Source organism: Mytilus californianus, unplaced genomic scaffold (assembly GCF_021869535.1).
Source record: "Mytilus californianus isolate M0D057914Y unplaced genomic scaffold, xbMytCali1.0.p SCAF_1, whole genome shotgun sequence".
In the NCBI taxonomy this organism is placed as follows: Eukaryota; Metazoa; Mollusca; class Bivalvia; order Mytilida; family Mytilidae; genus Mytilus; species Mytilus californianus.
Window position 1 is genome coordinate 87575326 of NW_026262581.1, and position 21736 is coordinate 87597061.

At 33.2% G+C, this 21736-nt stretch overlaps 2 long non-coding RNA genes across 2 annotated transcripts in view; both read right to left on the reverse strand.

The window, feature by feature from the left end:
• Positions 1-10201, reverse strand: part of LOC127709331 (uncharacterized) — a 317830-nt gene extending 307629 nt beyond the window's left edge. Inside the window, exon 1 of the long non-coding RNA XR_007985606.1 lies at positions 10096-10201. This is a non-coding gene — a long non-coding RNA (uncharacterized LOC127709331). The remainder of the gene's footprint in view (positions 1-10095) is intronic.
• A 7736-nt stretch (positions 10202-17937) lies between these two features.
• LOC127709311 (uncharacterized) lies at positions 17938-21501 on the reverse strand. Its single transcript, XR_007985586.1, has 3 exons — positions 21179-21501; positions 19975-20055; positions 17938-18099 (listed from the first exon to the last, which is right to left on the reverse strand). It is a non-coding gene; the product is annotated as an uncharacterized LOC127709311 (long non-coding RNA).
• Between the last annotated feature and the right edge of the window lie 235 nt (positions 21502-21736).

Below are 21736 nucleotides of genomic sequence, written 5' to 3' on the forward strand. Positions count from 1 at the left end.
TCGTGACCCACGACCAAGCGAGTAAATGATGATCACAAAAAGTATTTCAAATAAACCTTAATCGTTGCGTTTGTTTTTCTGTATTGAAAATTCTGTATAGGTTTCTTCTGGCCATCGAACAAGGTCATGTTTAAATTTTCCTTCTGATATAACGTTAAATCTTATGTCACAGTGAGGTACACCACCTATATTAGAGTACGACGGCTTGGAAATATTTCGGCAGATTAGGCTTTTGAGCTAGATTTCAGTTACTGTTAGCAAGTCAGGAAAATAACTTGTCAGTGGTTGTCTTATGTGATATCTTCACGTGTTTTATTATTTTTATAGATTTGAGTTGACCGTAGATTAGATAGTATCGGTTTAAATCATGCACAACTTTCTATAGACTCAGGACTATTTTGAACTTGACATATCCGTCTCCTGTATTCGTAAAGAATTTTAAATCTGGGAAATTCACTGAAAGGATTCGATTTGAAAAAGTGGTATATGTTTATGTATTCATCTGAACATTGAAAATGATACCAGTAATCAACTAATAAATCGGTAGTATAACTTGTGTAAGGCATATTAACATTATTTTGAGGAAATAAAATTAAACAACAACTATTATTTTTAATAAATTCTTCTTGTTCAAATTGTAAAAACCTCGATATCTTCTGGGGGGCTGCGCCCCACAGACCCCCTGCCTCGGTAATAACAGAAGGCAAGCTACGCCACTGCCTATAGTTGTTAATTTCTATGTGATTTGGTGTCCTATGGAGAGTTGTCTTATTGGCAATCATACCATATCTTTTTACTCTGAAAGTACTTTTATTCGTGGGGTACCAATTTTCGTGTTTTTGTGGATGGTTTTATCCACGAATTTAAATGTCCAACAACTGTTGTTCAAATAAAGACATGCAAAGATCGTCATTTAGGTTTGACTACATGGATACGGGCATATAATCACACTAGCTTATTGTTTTACAATGTACACCTTCAAAGGCCGTACCTTGACCTATAATGGTTTACTTTTATAAATTGTAACTTGGATGGAGAGTTGTCTCGTTGGCACTCATACCACATCTTCCTATATCTACTTCATCATGTTCATGTTAAATTTCATAAGGCAGTGCAAAAATTATTTGGGCTGGACAAGATTGATTGATATATTTTATCATTTGTGACTTCTCTATCTGTCAACAGAAATTACAAGTTTTTGTTTTGAAGGAACCACCATCTTGGTCGCCACATTCTGTATCAAATGCTCAATATGTACTGTTAAAAACATAAGATATATAATATAGAGAATACAAAATCTTCTGACGTAATTATTACCATCTTCAAAATGAACTATAAAATTGAGATGAAGTTCAGATGAACCCTGCCAGAAAAACATGTACATCTAACAATCATTCCATGCATCACATATAGTTGACCTATTGCATATACATTGTAGTATCCAAGAAACAAACTTAACCTGGAAAACTTAACATTGACCAATGAACCATGAAAACCAGGTCAAGGTCAGATGATACCTGCCAGACAGGCATACACTCTTTACAATCATTCCATAAGCCAAATATAGTTGACCTATTGCTTATTGTCGAGCCTGCGACTTTTGTCGCAAAAGCGAGACATAGCGATCCTACATTCCGTCGTCGTCGTCGGCGGCGTCCACAAATATTCACTCTGTGGTTAAAGTATTTCAAATTTTAATAACTTTCTTAAACTATCCTGGATTTCTACCAAACTTGGAAAGAAGCTTGTTTATGATCATAAGATAGTATCCAGAAGTAAATTTTGTAAAAAAAAATCCTGTTTATCCGTATTTTACTCATAAATGGACTTAGTTTTTCTGCCAGTTAACATTACATTCACTCTGTGGTTCAAGTTTTTCAAATTTTAATAACTTTCTTAAACTATCCTGGATTTGTACCAAACTTGGACAGAAGCTTGTTTATGATCAAAAGCTAGTATCTAGAAGGAAATTTTGTAAAAACAATTTCCTGTTTTTCCGTATATTACTTATAAATGGACTTAGTTTTTCTTCCAGTTAACATTACATACAGTCTGCAGTTAAAGTTTTTAAAACATTTATAAGATTCATAAACCATCCTGGATTCTTACCAAACTGGAACAGAAGCTTCTTACATTCAAAAGATAGTATCTAGAGGAAAATTTTTAATAATTATTTCCCCATTTTTGTTGAGCCTGCGACTAACAGCAAAAGTAGGCGAGACACTGGGTTCCGCAGAACCCTTACGAATTTTAGGTTAAGAAAAACAGACCAAAACACAAAAACTTAACATTGAGCAATGAACTTTAAAAATGAGGTCAAGGTCAAATAAAACCTGCCAGACTGACATGTACTGTAGATTCATTATTATTCGTTGGATACAAATTTTCGTGGATTCCGTGGTAACAGGTGAACCACGAATTTAAATGTTCAATGAAGTACAAATTTTCGATAGGCTTGTATACCGACCTTGGTAAAACCACGAAATCAAATATCCACGAAATTTGTACCCACGAAAATAAATGCAACCACAGTACATTGTAAAATATTTCCATACACCAAATAAAGTTGACCTATTGCATACAGTATTAAAAAAACAGATAAAACAAGTAAAAATGTGAGCTACTGCTCACTGATGATACCCCCGCCGAAATATTTCGGTAAGCAGGAAGTTGTTGAAGGATGAATCTGAAAACGCATCACACGGTGTAACTTGCTTATATCTACCCTGAAACCAAATTTCAGAAATCCTTTTCAAAAAATCAACTAGTTCCTGAGAAAAATGTGACGAAAATTTTCAACTTGGCTATCATGTGTAGAATAATACAAGTGTTCGGTAAACAGGAAGTTGTTGAATGATGAATCTGAAAACGCATCACACAGTGTAACTTACTTATATAAACCCTGAAACCAAATTTCAGAAATCCTTGTCAAGTAGTTCCTGTGAAAAATGAGACGAAAATTTTCAACTTGGCTATCATGTGTAAAATAATACAAGTGTTCGGTAAACAGGAAGTTGTTGAGTGATGAATCTGAAAACGCATCACACGGTGTAACTTACTTATATAAACCCTGAAACTAAATTTCAGAAATCCTTGTCAAGTAGTTCCTGAGAAAAATGCGACAAAAATATTCATGGGACGGACGGACTGACGGATGGACTGACGGAAGGACAGACAGAGGTAAAACAGTATACTCCCCTTTTTTAAAGCGGGGGTATAAACACAAAAACTGAACTTTAACCACAGAACCATGAAAATGAGGTCATGGTCAGATGACACCTGCCAGTTGGACATCTACACCTTACAATCATTCCATACACCAAATATAGTAGACCTATTGCTTTAGTATCTGAGATATGGACTTGACCATGAAAACTTAACCTGATCACTGATCCATGAAATGAAGTCGAGGTCAAGTGAAAACTGTCCGACAGGCATGAGGATATTGCAAGGTACGCACATACCAAATATAGTTATCCTATTATTATGAGAGAAATTAATATTACAAAAAAATTACTTTTTTCGAGTAGTCACTTTACTATAAAAATGAGGTCATGGACAATGAAACTTTTTAACATAAGGCATCTATATACAAAGTATGAAGCATCCAGGTCTTCTACCTTCTGAAATATTAAGTTTTTAAAAAGTTAGTTAACACCGGCGGATCACTATCCCTATGTCTCGCTTTCTGAGACAGAAGTCGCAGGCTTGACAAAAACTGTACAAAAAAAGTTCCATTTTACTTTCTTTCAGGTTTTTCATCAACTTGAAAACAAATTTTATCTTGAAAAATGGACTTAATATTCGGAGCCAATTATGGCCCACACCAAACTTAATCCTTTTCACATAAACATGAGGCCTGCTTTGTTCTAGTCTGAAATGCTGAGCTGGATTTTCAACATGCTTGCTTATGAGTTAACAGTCTGCAGGATGACATCTTACCTAACACAACACATTATTTAATTCCGTTGAGCTACCTGTCTACAACTCCTTAACAGTCCATACCAATTATTAAATCTAAGATTTGACCAAACCTGGGATGAAAACCATGACCTCTTGCACTTGAAGTTGGCTAGCTTTCACAAACAACCATAGTGGTTACAATAAAAAGTGATGTGGGGTATACAAGGAGCCAGCAACCCAACCTCTCATTTATCAACTCACAGGTTGAAAACTACAAACCTAAGATCCCTCATATAGACATGAAATTTAAAGACTTGCATCACAGGTAAAATTCTCAATTTCCCATTACAAAAGGTACACTTTAGTTTAATAATTCTATTTTCTATAAGCATTTATAACAACTGTGTAAAACAAGTAAAGTTGTCATTCATTGATTAACAATATTCTTCTTTTACTTACAAGCACTACATGTACTAAAACTTGATTTGACAACATAAAATATGAGTCAAATTGTGCATTCACTCATTTATAAGATTGTATTAAACATGTCCTCTCTTGTAATATCAGATTGTATTAAACACGACCCCTTTTGTAAAATCACATTGTAATAAACTGAACATGTCCTCTTGTTAAATCACATTGTATTAAACATGTCCTCTCTTGTAATATCACATTGTTTTAAACATTGTCTCTGGTAAAATCAGCCCGACAGTCATAGATCTGCACCCCTTACATTTATTTTTTGTCTTTCTCTTTTTTATCACCCTTTTTTGCTGGAATAAAATCTGGGAAAAAATCATCCATAAGCTGAATCAACTTCCTCTTGCCTTTGAAAGTATGTCTAATGAATGTTATTACTACTGATCCAAACTCTTTCCTGCCATTTGGTACATACTGTTCACATGCCTTGCATGCATTTTTCATATCCTCCAAAACGTTTATGTAGTGAGTATGATTACAGTTCCTAAATTCTTGATTGAACTTAGCAAGGAAACTATTGACGAGCTCTTTTCCTAACTGTGTTTTTGTTTCCTTTAATCCAAGTGGGGAACCTTCCATGGCTTGGTAGAAATCTAACATGAGATTAACATCTTTTTTCAATACTTCTTTAAGCAATGTCATTAATTTAGTAAATGGATCACATTTAATGATCTCCTTACTTAAACATGCTGCTAGCATACCAAAGTACCACTTGAGGTATTTGAGTTCTTTACTGTTTAAATGTAAACCAGATGAAGACCATCCATAGCTTACATTCTTCTCCTTCAGAGATTTCAATCCTACCAAAAGGAAACTATTCACATATTTACTGAAAATATTCAAGTTTGGATTTGTTTTGGAGATGAATTTATATTCAGTGATTCCAAGTCTCAACAAAGCACATGTAGTGAAGTTTGATTCATTAGATGCTATTTTCTTCAGCATCTGATGACGCTTAGTTTCATCGGGAAAGAAAATTATCATCAAACTACAACATTCTCTATCGTGTTTAAAAGCAGACGTGAAGTATTTCTGCAGTGTTGGAGTCATATCATTAATGAGAGACGGCTTTACTTCCACAGCCTTGATGGTGATACCAAGGATAGACTTCATTTGATACTTGTTGAAATATTTACACAATTCTGTCCACAATGACAATACCCTTTCAGGAAACTCCTCTACAAGAGCATTGCCAAGATACATTAGAGTATCAGCAACACTTGTAGTATAACTGAACAATCCATTTTGCCCACTGTGAAGAACACATTACTTAATACAATTCAATAAAACAATGAGCAATATCCTTTGATCTTCTTTTTCTTTAATATTTTCAATATTCATTTTGATACAATTGTATTCAGATACCACATATTCACCATCCTGGACAGATTCTAAATGCCATAATACCTGTAAAAGATGCAAATATTAAACTAACTACAATGTATTAGAACTAGAGACTCTTAAGAGCATGTGTCGCTCACCTGCATCTTCAACAACGGCAACTTTTAAGTAAAAATCACCATTAAAGGGTAACAACTTTATTAAGAGTTAACTGACAATTTCAGTCATGTTGACATATTTGTAGATATTATCCTGCTGAAAATTTTTCCATTCTAAAGTTTCTATCTATCTATCATAGTTTTCAAGATATTAGGCAAAAAATGCAAAAAAAAAAAGTAAACATTTATCATTAAAGGGCAATAACTCCAATAACAAGTCGACTGAAGATTTCGACCATAATGGCTTATTTGTAGATCTTGTCTTGCTGATTATTTATGCTATTTAGAGTTTCTATCTATCTATTACAGTTTTTCAAGATAATAGGCAAAATTGGGAAAAACGTCCTTAAAGGGTAATAACTTCAATAAACAGTCGACTTACAATTTTGGTGATGTTTGACTTATTTGTGTTATTTAAATTTTCTATCTATCTATTACAGTTTTCAAGATATACGGCAAAAAGGCAAAACTTTGGTAATAAACTATTAACACAGGGATATGTCTCGCCTTTTTGTTATATTGATAATGCAAATGTAGAAATTAAAACGGCAATACTTTAACATGTAAGCTATGCAAATATTCAAAGTCAATGAACCATGACTGAAGGTACAGGGCTAAACAATCTCCATGGAAATCAGATTTGCCAATGCTAGTACAATTGCATACCAAATACCATTGACTTTTCATAAGTCGTTCCCTTTAACATGTTTAAACAAACCTAAACACAAACGTGTAAACTATGTAAAAGTTTCAAAGTCAATGAACCATAATAAGGTAGTGGGGTTATATAATCTGCATATCTCCATGGAAATGAAACTGGCAAATGCCAAAACATTTGCATACCTAACATCAAAAACTTAACATCAGTGGTTCATATTTAACTGACCTAATCACAAACTAATACATGAAAACTAAACCAAAAATTCAAAGTCAATAGACCATGACTGAGGGGACGCGGGCCAAATAATCTCCATTGAAACGAGATATGTCAATGCTTATACAACTGCATATCAAATATCATTGACCTACCACTAGTGGTTCCCCATAAACTGACCTAATCACAAACTAATACATGTAAACTAAGCAAAGTTTCAAAGTAAATAGACCATGACTGAGGGGCGGGACAAAATAATCTGCATGGTAATGAGATGTGCCAATGCTAATACAACTGCATACCAAATATCATTGACCTACTACTAGTGGTTCACCATAAACTAGACCTAATCACAAACTAATACATTGTTGACGCCGTCGCCGACAACAGCATACATATGTCTCGCTTTTTGACTCTGTCAAGGCCAGACAAAGACTAAGTCCATCTATCAGAAAAATACTGAAAATGAAAATATATTTACAAAAGTTTGCTTCAGACATTATCTCTTAATCATAAAAAGCTTTTGCTAAAGTTTCATAAAATTCTATGAAGGTTTTACAAAGTTATTGGTGTGTAACAAACTTTAACCCCAGACTGTATCTACTTGTTAATTGTAAAAAAAAAAAAGGTCAATTTATCAGTAAAATACGTGAAAAGGAAAACAAATATTTTCAAAATTTTGCTCTGGATACTGTATTTTGGTCATAAAAAGATTCTTGAATTCCATGAAGGTTTGACAAAGCTATTGATGACTGAAAAAAACTTTAACCACAGACTGAACCTAAATGTTGACACTGCGACGGAATTTAGGATCACTATGTCAAGCTTTCGCGACTAAGCTCGACAAAAATGTTTTCTTGACAAGTATGGTAATTCAAATACACATGATATAGTAACTTAAACATCAAATTACAACATCATTAATAAATTGCATGACATTGACTGGATAAGATCTAAATAATAATAACTTCACTGCACTATTATATTTGAACTATCAAATGAAGTGATAAACCTTGGAAGATATAGATATCAAGTCAGTACCATAAGGTTTTGATTGCATTTCATGCAATCTTTACCCAAAAAAACAAACTTTTACTAGATACCATAAGAATCATTCAGCCAAAGTTTGGCTGGAATTGGTCTTGTAGATTCAGAAAAGAAGATTTTTTAAAAGTTTACGACGACAATGTACACAAAGTGATGGCAATAGCTCAAAAATATATTTTCTTGATACTGAATTTGTGGTTTTGGAAAATTTTGTTATAAACTTGAATTTGTGGTTAAAAACCTTCTCCCAAAAAATTTAGTACCACATGGATAATAAAAGAACAGAGTTCCAATGTCCCCGGCATTGCGCATATTTTATCTATCAAGGTACAAAGGCAATTACTACAAAAAACATTTTTTTTTGTTCTTTTAAACTTTTTATTAATATCTTAAGAGAAACGAAGGCTTCAGAGCAAATGCAATGTGATTTCCATTTATATTTCCAAGGGGCATAACTCGTTAAAAATATTTGATCAGAACTTATTTTTGAGAGTGTCAAAGACATTGCTGATATAAACCTATGATAAAAGTTTCATAAAATTCTGGAAAGAATTGAACACATGAGAGCGATAACATTGCAATTTACCATATAAATCAATATTTCAAGTGGCATGACTCTTTTAAAAATAATTGATTGGCACTGATTTTTAAACTCTTCAAGTACATTGATGATATAAATCTACAATATAAATTTCATACAAATCTGGCAAGAATTGTACATATGAGAGAACTAACATTAATGCAAATCTCCATATAATCAATATTTTCAAGGGGCATAACTCTTAAAGATAATTGATCAGCATTGATTTTTGAACTCTTCAAGTACATTGATGATTTAAACCTTTAATATAAATTCAATAAAAATCTGGCAAGAATTGTACACATGAGAGCGCTAACGATGCAGTTTTCCATAAAATTACTCAGTAATGTGTCCAAGGGGCATAACTCTTTTAAAAATAATTGATCGGCACTGATTTTCGAAGTCTTCCAAGACATTGCTGATATAAACCTATGATATAAGTTTCATAAAAATCTGGCAAGAATTGTACAAATGAGAGCGCTAACGATGCAATTTTCAATATAATTAATGTTTCCAAGGGGTATAACTCTTTTAAAAATAATTGATCGCCACTGATTTTCAAACTCGTCCAAGACATTGCTGATATAAACCTAGTATTTAACTTTTCATAAAAATCTGGCAATAATTGTACATGTGAGAGTCCTAACAAGACAGGACAAGGACAGACGGACGGACGCCCGGCATTTCCGGGCGTTACGCGCAGGACAATAATCCAATTACAGAACAATTATTCTGAACAAATTGAAACATACCTGTCTGGCTGCTTCTGACTGTTCAGGCATATCATTGTTCACACTAAAAACTAGAGACAGCAATATCTTGTACTTCCTGACTATATCCCTTTTAAGATTTGACAAATCTGTTTGAACTGCAAATTAGATAAACATTCATGTTGTTAACTCAATGCAGTATCAATATATAAGCCATGAAGTATCAGTTAACATTAGCCTTACAAAAGTAATGGCAATAAAATGCTTCGCCGAGCACAGCCTGATACGACCGCAGAGGTCGAACCCTGAACAGTTGGGGCAAGTTTTGACACAATACTCAAGCTTGATACTGTCTGAATTTGGATTGTGATCAAATTTTTGACATAATACAGGTTTCTGACACAAATAAATGTGGTCAAAGATCTTAATAAATTGCTTCGCCGAGGGCAGCTGGATACGACCGCAGAGGTCCAACCCTGAACAGTTGGGGCAAAAATGGACACAATATTCGCGCTTGATACATGTATGAATTTGGATTGTAATTAAATATTTGACACATAATAGGTTTCTGTTTTAGAATAACTGTAGTCAAAGAACTTAGAATTGGTTATATGATTTGAATTTATATTCCTTAATCAGCATTTTTAAATAGTAACTTCTAAAAATAAATTGACAGCTAATCACCTCAAGACAATACAACATTTCTTTATAAGGGAGGTAATCCAAACTTAACATTGTACTTTTTTTTAATTGTCCATTAACCAGGAAACCCTTGTTTTCCCCCCTTTTTGTCCCTAATTCCTAAACGGTTTGAGCCATAACCCCCCAAAGCCAATCATAACCATCCCTTTGTGGTATGGAAACTTGTGGTATAATTTCAGAGAGATCCATACACCATTCCACAAGTTATTGTCTGGAAACTAGAAAAATGCTTATTTGGGCCCCTTTTTGGTCCCTAATTCCTAAAATGTTAGGACTATAACCCCCAAAATCAATCCCAACCTTCCTTTTGTGGTTATAAACCTTGTGTTTAAATTTCATAGATTTCTATTTACATTTACTAAAGTTATTGTCCGGAAACCAAATATCTTCGGACGACGCCGACGACTTGATACCAATATACGAGTGCAAAATTTTTTGCGGTCGTTTAAAAATTTCAAATGGGACATATAATTTACCTAGTATGGTCTGATATCCAAAATCTAACAACATGGTTAGATTCAGCATATAAAAAAAACACCAAAAATTTCATTTTAGTTGAAATCAAACAAAGTTTAATTTTGGACCCTACAAACCTTAATATGGACTAATTTGAAAACCGGGCCCAAAATTAAAAAATCTAAATGCACAATAAGATTCAGCATATCATATAGCCGCAATAATTCGGTTTTTGATGAAATCAAACAAAATTTAATTTTGAACCCTTTGGACCTCTATGTAGACCAATTTAAAAATGGGGCCCAATATCCAAAATAGTAATACAAGGTTAGAACCCCCTAAAATTAAAGACTTTAAATTAATCCCATTGAAATTGGTTAATAGAAGATTTGTATTTATTTTCAATTGAAGATTTCTTGCTATTGCGCAATAATGTGCTATTGTGCAATACTGTGCTATTGTGCAATACTGTTCTATTGTGCAATACTGTGCAATTGAAGATTTCTTGCTATTGCGCAATACTGTGCTGTTGCACGACACTTAGTTAATCTGTTATATATATAATAATTGACACACCCTGTTTGGTGTGTATCTCCTGCCATATCAGTATTTTTTACTTTAATATATAAATCAGAAATAATCAATGTAAAAATGGAAAATATTTAGGAAAAAACAAAAAAATTATGAAAAAAAATCCCCCCAAAATTTTTTTTTTTAAAAACTAGAAATTTTGAAAAATCAGGAAGAAAAAAAAAGTATGAACCCCCCCCTCCCCCCCCCAAATTTAAAAAAAAAATCCCCCCCCCAACTTTCTGAACCCCCAGACCCCCCTCCCCCCTGGAGTAATTACCCCAAACTCAATCTCAGCCTTCCCTTTGTGGTATGGAACCTTGTGGAACAATTTCAGAGAGATCCATACACTCACACACAAGCTATTGTCTGGAAACTACAAAAATGCTTGTTTTGGCCCGTTTTGTGGCCCCTAATTCCTAAACTGTATGTACCATAACCCCCAAAATCAATCCCAACCTTCCTTTTGTGGTATTGAACCTTCTGGTAAAATTTCATAGAGATCCGTTCACTTAAACTTAAGTTATTGTCCCGAAACCAAATGTGTTTTCGGACGACGACGACATGATAGCATTATACGTATAAAAATTAGAGGTAATGCAAGCATAGTTCACAAAATGATACCCCTACCCCTTACACATTCAATAATTTTTCAAAGGGATACCCTAAAATACTTTAGATCAATAAACAAAATATAGGAGGTGCATAATGGCTTATATAGTAAAGGTGTTGAGAAAGTTTCATAACATTCTGATAAGGTTAGAAAGAAGGAACAGCGGAAACAAATGTCCACTGTAGTGTGCCAATGTGTCTTGTCTTAGTAAACCCAAAAAATCATTTGAATGAAGAATTGAAAAACAAAAGTGAAAAATTATATGTTAGTAAGATTGCCTGAGAGTTTAACAAAATTCTGTCATGCTGCTTAGCATTAGCAGACACAAAACATGGGACAGAAGGAAGAACAGATGGACACCCTCCTCACTATACACAAACAACTTAAAACTAGGGGTTCTAAAGAGCTTGTGTCGCATACCTAGGTATATGTGAATCTTCAACAATGGACACATTCCAACATTGTAGTCTAGAATAGAATTCATGACAACTTTTTTGTTGATCTTGTATTGCTGATCATTTTTCTGTTAACAGTTTCCCTGTATCTTCTTTAGTTTTTTAAATTGTCATTCAAGGCAATCACTTATATTTAAAAAAGTCTACTAACGTTTTCATCAAAATTTTACCTTTTTGAAGATCTTGTCTTGCTGTTCTGAGATTTTTAGTTTTTAAAGTGTCCATCTATCTTGTATAGTTTTCAAGAGCTCCAATAAGGAGTTGATGGACGATTTTGGCCATTTTTGACCTATTTGTAGGCTCTGTCTTGCTGATCATTTTCCTTATTCAAAGTGTCTAGCTATCAATATTAGTTTCAAGATAAAAGCCATAACACTAAAATTTGGTATAAATTGTTATTCAAAAAGAGCAACAACTCCAATATTGAGTCAACTGACAATGTCCGTGTTAAGACTAATTTGTTGATCTTGACTTGCTGATAATTTTGGCTTTTCAAAGTTTCAATCTATCTATTATAAAAGATATTAGGCAAAAACGCAAACAAAATGGTAAAAATCGTCTTTATAGGGCAATAACCTTAATTAGAAGTCGACTGAAGATTGCAGCCATGTTGACTTATTTGTAGATCTTGTCTTGCTGATAATTTTGGCTACATAAAGTTTCTGTTTATCTATTATAATTTTCAAGATAATAGGTAAAAAATTTTAAAAATGGTAGAATTCATCATTTGAGGGCAATAAATCCTATAAGAATTTGTCTGATAGTCAGCCATCTTGGTTGGCAAGAGGGGTCATCGGACACATTTTTTAAACTAGATAATCCCAATGATGATTGTGGTCAAGTTTGGTTAAATCTGGCCCAGTAGTTTGAGAGGAGAAGATATTTGTAAAAGTAACAGAAGACAACGGATGATGAAGTCCAGGTATGCTAAAAATGGTAAAAACTGTCATTGAAGGGCCATAACTCCAATAAGGAGTCTTCTTGCGATTTTGGCCTTGTCTACTTATTTGTAGATCTTGTCTTGGCGACAATCTTTGTTATTTTAAGTTTCTCTTTATCTATTATAGTTTTAAAGATAATAGGCAAAAATAAAAAAAAAATAAATGGGGAATGTGTCCATGGGACACAGATTGCCCATGCTTGCATATAACGTTATAAAGGGACATAACTCAAGAACGGTAAAAATAACGCTACACAAATTCGTACTTGATCTGAGTTTTGTGGTAATAAGCATTGTGTATAAGTTTCATAACATTTGGTAGGGGCAAACTTAAGTTAGAGAACGGAAACGAAAAATACAGCAATTCTTCAATTTGTAAAGGGGCATAACTCTAGAATGGTAAAAGTGACGCCACCAAAATTCAAATTTGATCTGTGCTTTGTGGTAATAAGCATTGTGTATAAGTTTCATAAAATTTGGTTGATGCAAATTAAAGTTAGAGAACGGAAACCAATTTCATAAACAGTTAAGATGTTACAGCAACGATTGCGTGAAAATACATTCCCAACATGAAAACAGCACTGACCGATCCAAGCTAGTATAATATTTCAAATTTGACAACGGTAGAGTAATTAAAACAGAGGCTGGGTATTTAAACATCCCAAATAGATAGCAGTTTGATTACAGGGTTCTACTCATTTGGGAGGGATGTATAAGTAGTCACGTTCAATTATTTAACCTTAGTCAAAATTTATTATTATTTTTTTAATCATTATCCAACTGCTATCTATTTGGATGTTGAAATACGCAGCCTCTGTTTTAATTACTCTACCGTTGTCAAATTTGAAATATTATACTAGCTTGGATTGGTCAGTGCTGTTTATTGGAAATGTATTTCCACGCAATCGTTGCTGTAACATCTTAACTGTCGTTACCTTTGAAATTTTTGAGTTGTAACAGTTCATATCGCACATTACTATTTATATTTGAAGCATATCTTTGCAGTCTCTGTTGCAAATAGCTACACAACCTACGTCAGGTTTAAAAAAAAAATAGAATTGTACAAGCGTCTCTATGATGTTCATTTTTTACTGTTTTATTGTATAAATTTCAGGATTGTTATAGTTTTATAATCAGACTAGATTGATATGATTCATTTTACATCGTGATCATACTGATGAAGGATATCTGTTATCCGAAATATTTAACATTTGTTCATTTTATTATTACTTTTTGGTGATGTTGTACCCTTTCAGACTTGTTATATATATATATATATCGTTGCCTCGATGCAGGTGGATATTTGGACGTGTGGGAGTTTTTTTAAACAGACGGTCTTCGAGTACTCAAAATTGTTGCTATTTATTCTGAACTTATCATGCCGAATTTGAGGAAACTTTTCCTACGATTAGATGTCACTTTTTCATGTCAACACACCGTTAACATCTTTCCAGAGCTTATAGGTTGCACTTTGTAAATACAGCTGTTTCACAAGCTACGCCTCTTTTGGGGAGATATATAATATTCATAGATATGTTAATTTGTTAACGTACTGGTTCCCAGATATGATCTCTGTGTTTCATCTCATAGAGGCATAACTTGGGAATGTTACCAGTATAGAAAAAACATGGTAGCGCCTAAAATTTAATTCTTAGGAGGTCCAAAAATGGAGGTAGGGATAGTATAGAATTTTAGTATAAGTTTAAACTCTTAGAAGTTCAGGGCATATAAATGTTGAAAATATGCCGCACAGCCCTATATTTTGAACTTTGAATAAAATAGTAGTGCATATCAACTTTCCGTTCTGGGATATAATTTTTCACGAAACTTCACAGTAAAAGTAGCACAGTTTTAGCCGCAAAGGGAGTTCCTATGGGAAATTGCATTGCCTATATTTACAGAATTGCAACCTATAGTGTTTCTGTAAAAACTCACCGCAGGCTGAAAACGTTAGTAGATTTACTTATTTACTAACTAACCACTGCTAAAATACCCTAACTTGGGATATGATTTTCCGTAGGAGGAAAACGTCAGTACTGTCTAACTATACTGTCCTATGTACAGTTAACTGTTTGACAATATCTCAGCAGTCGAAATATTTATGATTTAAAAATAAAGTATGGATTCGTTAGTCTAAAACGTTTACTGTATTTAGACAGTGATGTTTTTCATATATACATCTTATGAGTCAAGTACAATAGCAGGATATTTTCATATGGAATTAACATGTGATCTTCCTTAATTTAAAAATAAAAAGATGTGATATGATTGCGGAGAAGCAGCAAATACCAATGTTAAAGTGTGTGGTTTGACCCGACCGGGATTTGAACACACGACCTCGAGGTGAACACGCTACCACGAGACCATCGATGCGGTTTTCCATTATCATGAAATTAGTGTCTTCACATGGTGAATGTATAGACAATCTGCATGCATGAATTACTTCATCTTCATATGGGAAAATTTATAGTTTGATGTGATACATGTATACATGGCAAAGATGCTTGTCCATATCTAACGGCAATATTGCTTATATATATATAAAAATAAGATGTGATATGATTGCCAATTAGACAACACTCCATAAGAGACCAAATGATACAGAAATAAACAACTATTGGTAATCGTACGGCCTTCAACAATGAGCAAAACCAATACCGCATAATCAGCTATGAAAAGCCCCGGAATGACAAATGTAAAACTATTCAAACCAGCCGAAAACGGCCTGATTTATGCACAAAATAATGAACGAAAAACAAAAATGATATACATCAAGAAGCGACAACCACTGAATTACAGGCTCCTGACTCGGGACAGACACATACAGAATGGGGCGGGGTTAAACATGTTATGTTTATATTGACCACTGGATGCGTAATTAGATTACACACACAGTTGGAATTTTTTGCGACTGTCATACAAGTGAGAGGTTTAGCTAGCTATAAAACCAGGTTTAATCCACCATTTTCTAAATACGAAAATGCCTAGCTGTACCAAGTCAGGAATATGACAGTTGTTATCCATTCGTTTGATGTGTTTGAATTTTTGATTTTGCCATTTGACTACGGACTTTCCGTTTTGAATTTTCCTCGGAGTTCGGTATTTTTGTAATTTTACTTTTTATTTTGATGTAGGTTGGGATTTATCTTGTAATGATATATGAAAAGGTATCATTTTCCGGTATGCATATTTTACTTGTTGCTACTGTAAATCGAGGTGAATCAAATTATGAATCTCGTATCACTAAAATTTCATACAGTTACCATCATACACTATATAATGACCTTACATGCAGATGCAGGGGCGGATTTAGGGGGAGGACCGGGATGCCTGCCTCCTTATGGAGCTTTATTTGTGGTTAATCCAGACCTTTTACCGGTTCAACAGTGAACTACAAATTTTGTCTAGTTTGGGTCCCGTGGGCCCCCATTTTTCAAAATCCTGTATCCGCATCGGAGTTGCTCACATCCCCATTTGGTCTCTGCATGGTGGGTAAATATTGAGTTGGCAATCATACCATATCTGATTATTTTTGAATCGATTTACCAATTATTGCGGACTTGTCACAAGGAAGATGAAATTTAGCTTTTTAACATCCCAATGTTCAGACTTTTTTTTATGTATTAAGTATTGATGGTGGTCAATGTTGATGTGTTTGGGCTCCAACAAGCTAGTCAAAAAGAATTGTGTTACAAAAATGTGTGAAACAATTGGCCAACTTCATTATTATTCACTGATTTGTTTTGCCCATTTTGTCTTATGATTGATTTTATGAACTTTTTCCTGTTCATCCCAAAGCCATGTTTTTTTCTGTATGCCAATGCAGCCATAAGAATTTGATCCCGGGTAGAAGGTTCATGTACCGTCCCCTTACATTATGAATTGTTAGATATCTTTAAAATGGTTCGAATTCCGACATCTAAACCATATAATTATGTTCTCAATTGCAATGATCAGACCTTTCTAGAGCACCATAGATGTTTGTCCATCCTCTATATTGTAAATCATTAATAAATATATTGGAAACTGTTCATATCCCAACATTCTAATATTCTATGACAAGGCCTTCACGGTATACACACCATGTGTTTTTTATTTCAAGTGAAGCCCAACCATTATATCATTAAATGTTAAATATAAAAAAGAAGAGCGCACATGCTGAAATTTATGTCTGCTTTACTTATCATGATTGGACTTTTGTTAAAAGTTTGTAATATGAAGGTTGTACTACAAGTATCACATAAACTTAACGATATCAAATATAAATATACATAAAGTCAAGATCAGATGAACCTTGCCAGACAGACATGTACACCTAACAATCATACCATACTCCAAATATAGTTAGCCATTTGCTTATAGCATCTGACAAACTGAGTCTACTCTTTATTAGGGTTATAATAAATTAATGGCACATTATTAAATGGAGAATAGCCATGTCATTTCACATTCTGTTTATGTTTGACCTAAACACCTAAAACTCAGTATAGATTTCCATGTATTTTTAAAATGTATTCTGGATCAATAACATATGCTAGGCTTTGAACTGAACTCTCAATTGTATTGTTTCATATTTTTCGTTTTAGGCCTTTTATAGCCGACTATATGGTGTGGGTTTTTTCTCATTGTTGAAGGCCATTAAATTAGATTATATATATTATAAAAGTTCATATAATTGCTTACATCCACTTCATTTGAATTTTGATGAATAGTTGTCTCATTGGCAATCATACCAAATCTCCTTATTTTCATATTTTTAATCAGACCTTGACCAGATGCAGATCCAGGATTTTGAAAAATTGGTGGATAGAGGGCCCCAAAATAAGACAAAACTTTGAGTGGAACAGGTGAAAAGTCTGAATTAACCATAAATGTAGCTCTTTAAAAGGGACCAGGCCCCTGCCCACCACCACCACCCCCCCCCCCCCCCCCCCTTAATCCGCCTCTGTTGACTGCAGTACTTGATATTCATGAATGATGATAATACCAATATGGCTTGTAAAACATGTAAATACTCTGCCTTTTAAGTGTATAATTCTGAAATTTACTAGATTTTGACTAGGACCCTTGTCCATAGATTGACTTTTAAGATTGACTTAAAAAAGCAATAAAAGATATGTATTTTTATTTCCTGTGTCTATGATAATTGTTTGCATTACAACATGTTTAAAAGTCAGTGACTCTGGCAGTCTCTATCAGCACACAACATACAAAGTATATTTCTTTTAAGTCAGCTTCTCTGTTTTACAGTTCCATATAATATGTCCATTCTAGAAGAAAAAATAAATTAATAAATGACTTTATGAATGATAATAGTTCATCCAAAAATAAGAGAAAAAAAACACTTATGATACATGAACAATTAAAATACCTATGATCAGATTCAGAACAGGAGATCATGTGCAACAATCTAGTCAAAAATAACATATATTTGCACATATATTTGCATATCTTTGAAGCTAATGATCTTTTTACATATTGATCTTATCTCCCTTTACAACTTCAAGAGAATATATTTTAAAAGCTTAAAGTATATTTCACCAAGTATTTAAGAGATTCATTCAAAGAAAATTTGTAGCATGCATAGAAAAAGACCCTTCTAGAAGAAATAATTCAAAAACTTGAATTTGGACATTTTCTTAGCTATTCAAGAAATGATACCTATCACATTTGGCATGACAAATTATTACAATAGCAATATGCATACAAATTCAAAAATCTAAATCTGAGATTTCATATATGTTCAATAAAATCAAATATGTGTATTTCTTTATGTGCATTTTATAGCCAGAAACAGGAGGTCACCCCTCACACTAAAAAGAGCATATTTTCAGCCAATATTTAATTTTGACAAATGAAGTCTCATGATAATTTTTCTTCATCCCATTAAATTTTTCAGCTCTAAAATAAGTTTTAGATAAAGGATATGTTATATAAAAGCATTTTCTATGTATTATAAGCACCAAAAACTTAATTTTAGATGCAGAGATATTTTGATGTATGTTTACAGTGGCTCAAATCTCCATTTCTCTTCAACTTCAACTCAAGAAAAGGAAAATCACAAATAGATATCATATGATATGTGAAGAATACAAATGTTCTAGTAAAATGCATACGCATGATCAGTGACAGAATTCAATATTTACATGAAAACCTTATGAAACCGTGTATTGGACTATGTTACAATATGATAAAATTTTGGTGCGTTGCTATAGAAACAATAAATATGCTATAGTTTGCCAATTTTTTGCCAAAATTGAATATATTATGAATGAAAGAGTCAGATCAGCAAGTCTTGCAAAAAAAAAGCTTATTTTCATATTTAGAAAATGGAACACACTCTCTAAATATTGACTATATTGACAAAAAATATCAAAATCAGCTGATTTCTCATTGACAGTCTCATATAAAATTGCACATTACAATCAAACTGACATTCAAGTACAAAACTAGGACTGTTTGACCCTACCTATATATATAGCTTAGTACAGAAATAATCAGTTTTATTGATGACTATATTCCATGGTCCAAAATTGCCTTTTTGCATCATTTTGTTTGTTCGGTAGCAAATTACGCTCACTTTATACAGTTAAAATGATAATAAATGAAGGTAAACTGTACTTTTAATGAAAAAAAATCCAGAAAAAAATGTGGACAATTTCATCAGACTTCAGTCAAAGGCTTTCGAGAGGTCCATCAACACAGCAGCAATATATTGATTATCATCAGTAGCCTTCTTCCAATCCTCAATGATTTTCAAAAGTGCTGTCTGGCAACCGTATCCTGCTCTAAAGGCAGATAAATATCGGTGAAAAATATTTTGAAAAAAATAAACTAGCTGTTGGAAGATGGCTCTCTCGAAAAACTTTGACACAACAGGTAAAATACTGACTGGCCTATAGTTACCAACTTCAAGTTGACTATTCTTCTAATGAAGTGGCACCACTTGAGCCTCTTTTAGTTTGTCTGGAAATACAGAGTACTCAATAGATTTGTTTATTAATTTTGTTAAAGGTGTCACAACTGCTGGTTTTGCCAATTTCAGTACCTGTCTTTACCTGTAGCTTTATTTACAATTTTACACCAAGTTTGTTTATTTGTTTATCTACAAATTTCTCTTCTATACATTTAAAAAATTAAATTACCTTCAATTCTACAATTATTGTTAATAGCTTTTACACTAGGGTGGTTCTGAACTACAGCACAGTCTGATCCAATATCTTTTGCTACATTTACAAAAAAATCATTAAACATATTAGTAACCTTTGACTGATCATTTATAATGTTATCGTTGTCACATAAAATAATGTTGTTCTCAAAATAACTACCTTTGTTTGTTAAGAAAGGTTTGATAGTGGGACAAAAGTCTTTGCTTTTTGGTCCACCTACACAACGCTCTATAAAATAATTTCTAACTGATTGACGCTTTGTTTTGTTTACAAAATTTCTCTGGGCTCTGTATTTTTCCCAGTTTTTCTTAGATTTTACCTTATTATATTTATTGTACAACATCTTTTTCTTAAATACAGCTTGTCTAAGTTCTTGATTCATGAATGGAGCAGGATTTTGAACATTTGTTCGCTGTTTCAATGGTATGTGTTTATTTACAATATTTAGAAGATCAGATTCAAAGTCTTCATATGCTTTATTGACATCATTGTTCTCATCAATTTTCTCACTTAATGTACTATGTTCAAGATCTCTCAAAAAGTGCTCATGATCAAAGTTTTTGAAACTTCTATAAGATTTATATTGAGGTTTAATTGCTGGCACATTGCTCTTAAATTGAAATGATATCATATTGTGTAGATCACTTATTGCACAATTGAAGTCTTCTACATTTTGTATATTGTGTGTTTTGTTTAGACATAGAGAAAAATACATTAGGTTTCAAAACCTGTGAAGTCGAAAATTTATACTGTGACATACAAATGAATATTGACACCATAATTTCATAGGCAACCTTTGATTTCTTTTCTGATTATATTTAAAAACCGACCAGTATAGGTAGCTGTTTTATAATATGCTTCTCAATTGTTTCCTAATGCAGTGTTGTTTTTTTTTGGGTGAGGGGGGGATGAGGGGGTACAATTTTTAATATCCAGCAAAATCTATTCTTTGAACACATGATTAAGTTATTTATGGTACCCGCAGCTAGAATAAAATATAATAGAATAAACACTCTTGTTTGAAATCCCCCCCCTCCCTTTTAAATATCTGGTTCACTTTGCTAGCAAGGAAAACGGGAATTTTGTATAATAGTCCACTGGCAATCAGACTTTACATCTATGCAATTGAATTCTGTCATAAGCAAAGAGTTATTTCGTTTAAAATAAGTAATAATCATACCTGTATGGTTTGTACGCTGGCGGTCGTCAACTTGGAAAACGTAAACAAAGTAGAGGGTGGTAAAGGGTTATTTTCGTGCAACGTGTTTTGCCATTTCTATTTCACGTGCAGCCGTGAAAAAGGTTCTTTATTCACCGTGTTTCGTGAGATCGGTAAAAAGTTTTATGCATTTCATGAAAAAATGTATGCGTGCGCTGCGGATGACTACGTATTACAAGATCTTGTAATTGTGAGTACGACTGACAGCAAGAGTGTTAAACGCAGGACTTCGGCAACCTTGCTTCGGAAGTTGCAACCTACAGTGAATCGCGTTCCTTTTGGTAATCGTCGAACTCATTCAGAACGGTTATCTTATTTGGAAAAGTAGTTGCACAGAATCATTTTTGGTATATCTGATTATTTCAAAAGATTTTTAAGCAATAATTTACCAATACGTAACTTTAAAATGACCACTATTTTACGTTTAATTATATAATGTGTCATATCTCTTGTTTTATTTTGCTCTATAAAATATTTTCTTCAACGGGTTTGTTCTGTGGCCCCATTTGTACTTATCGT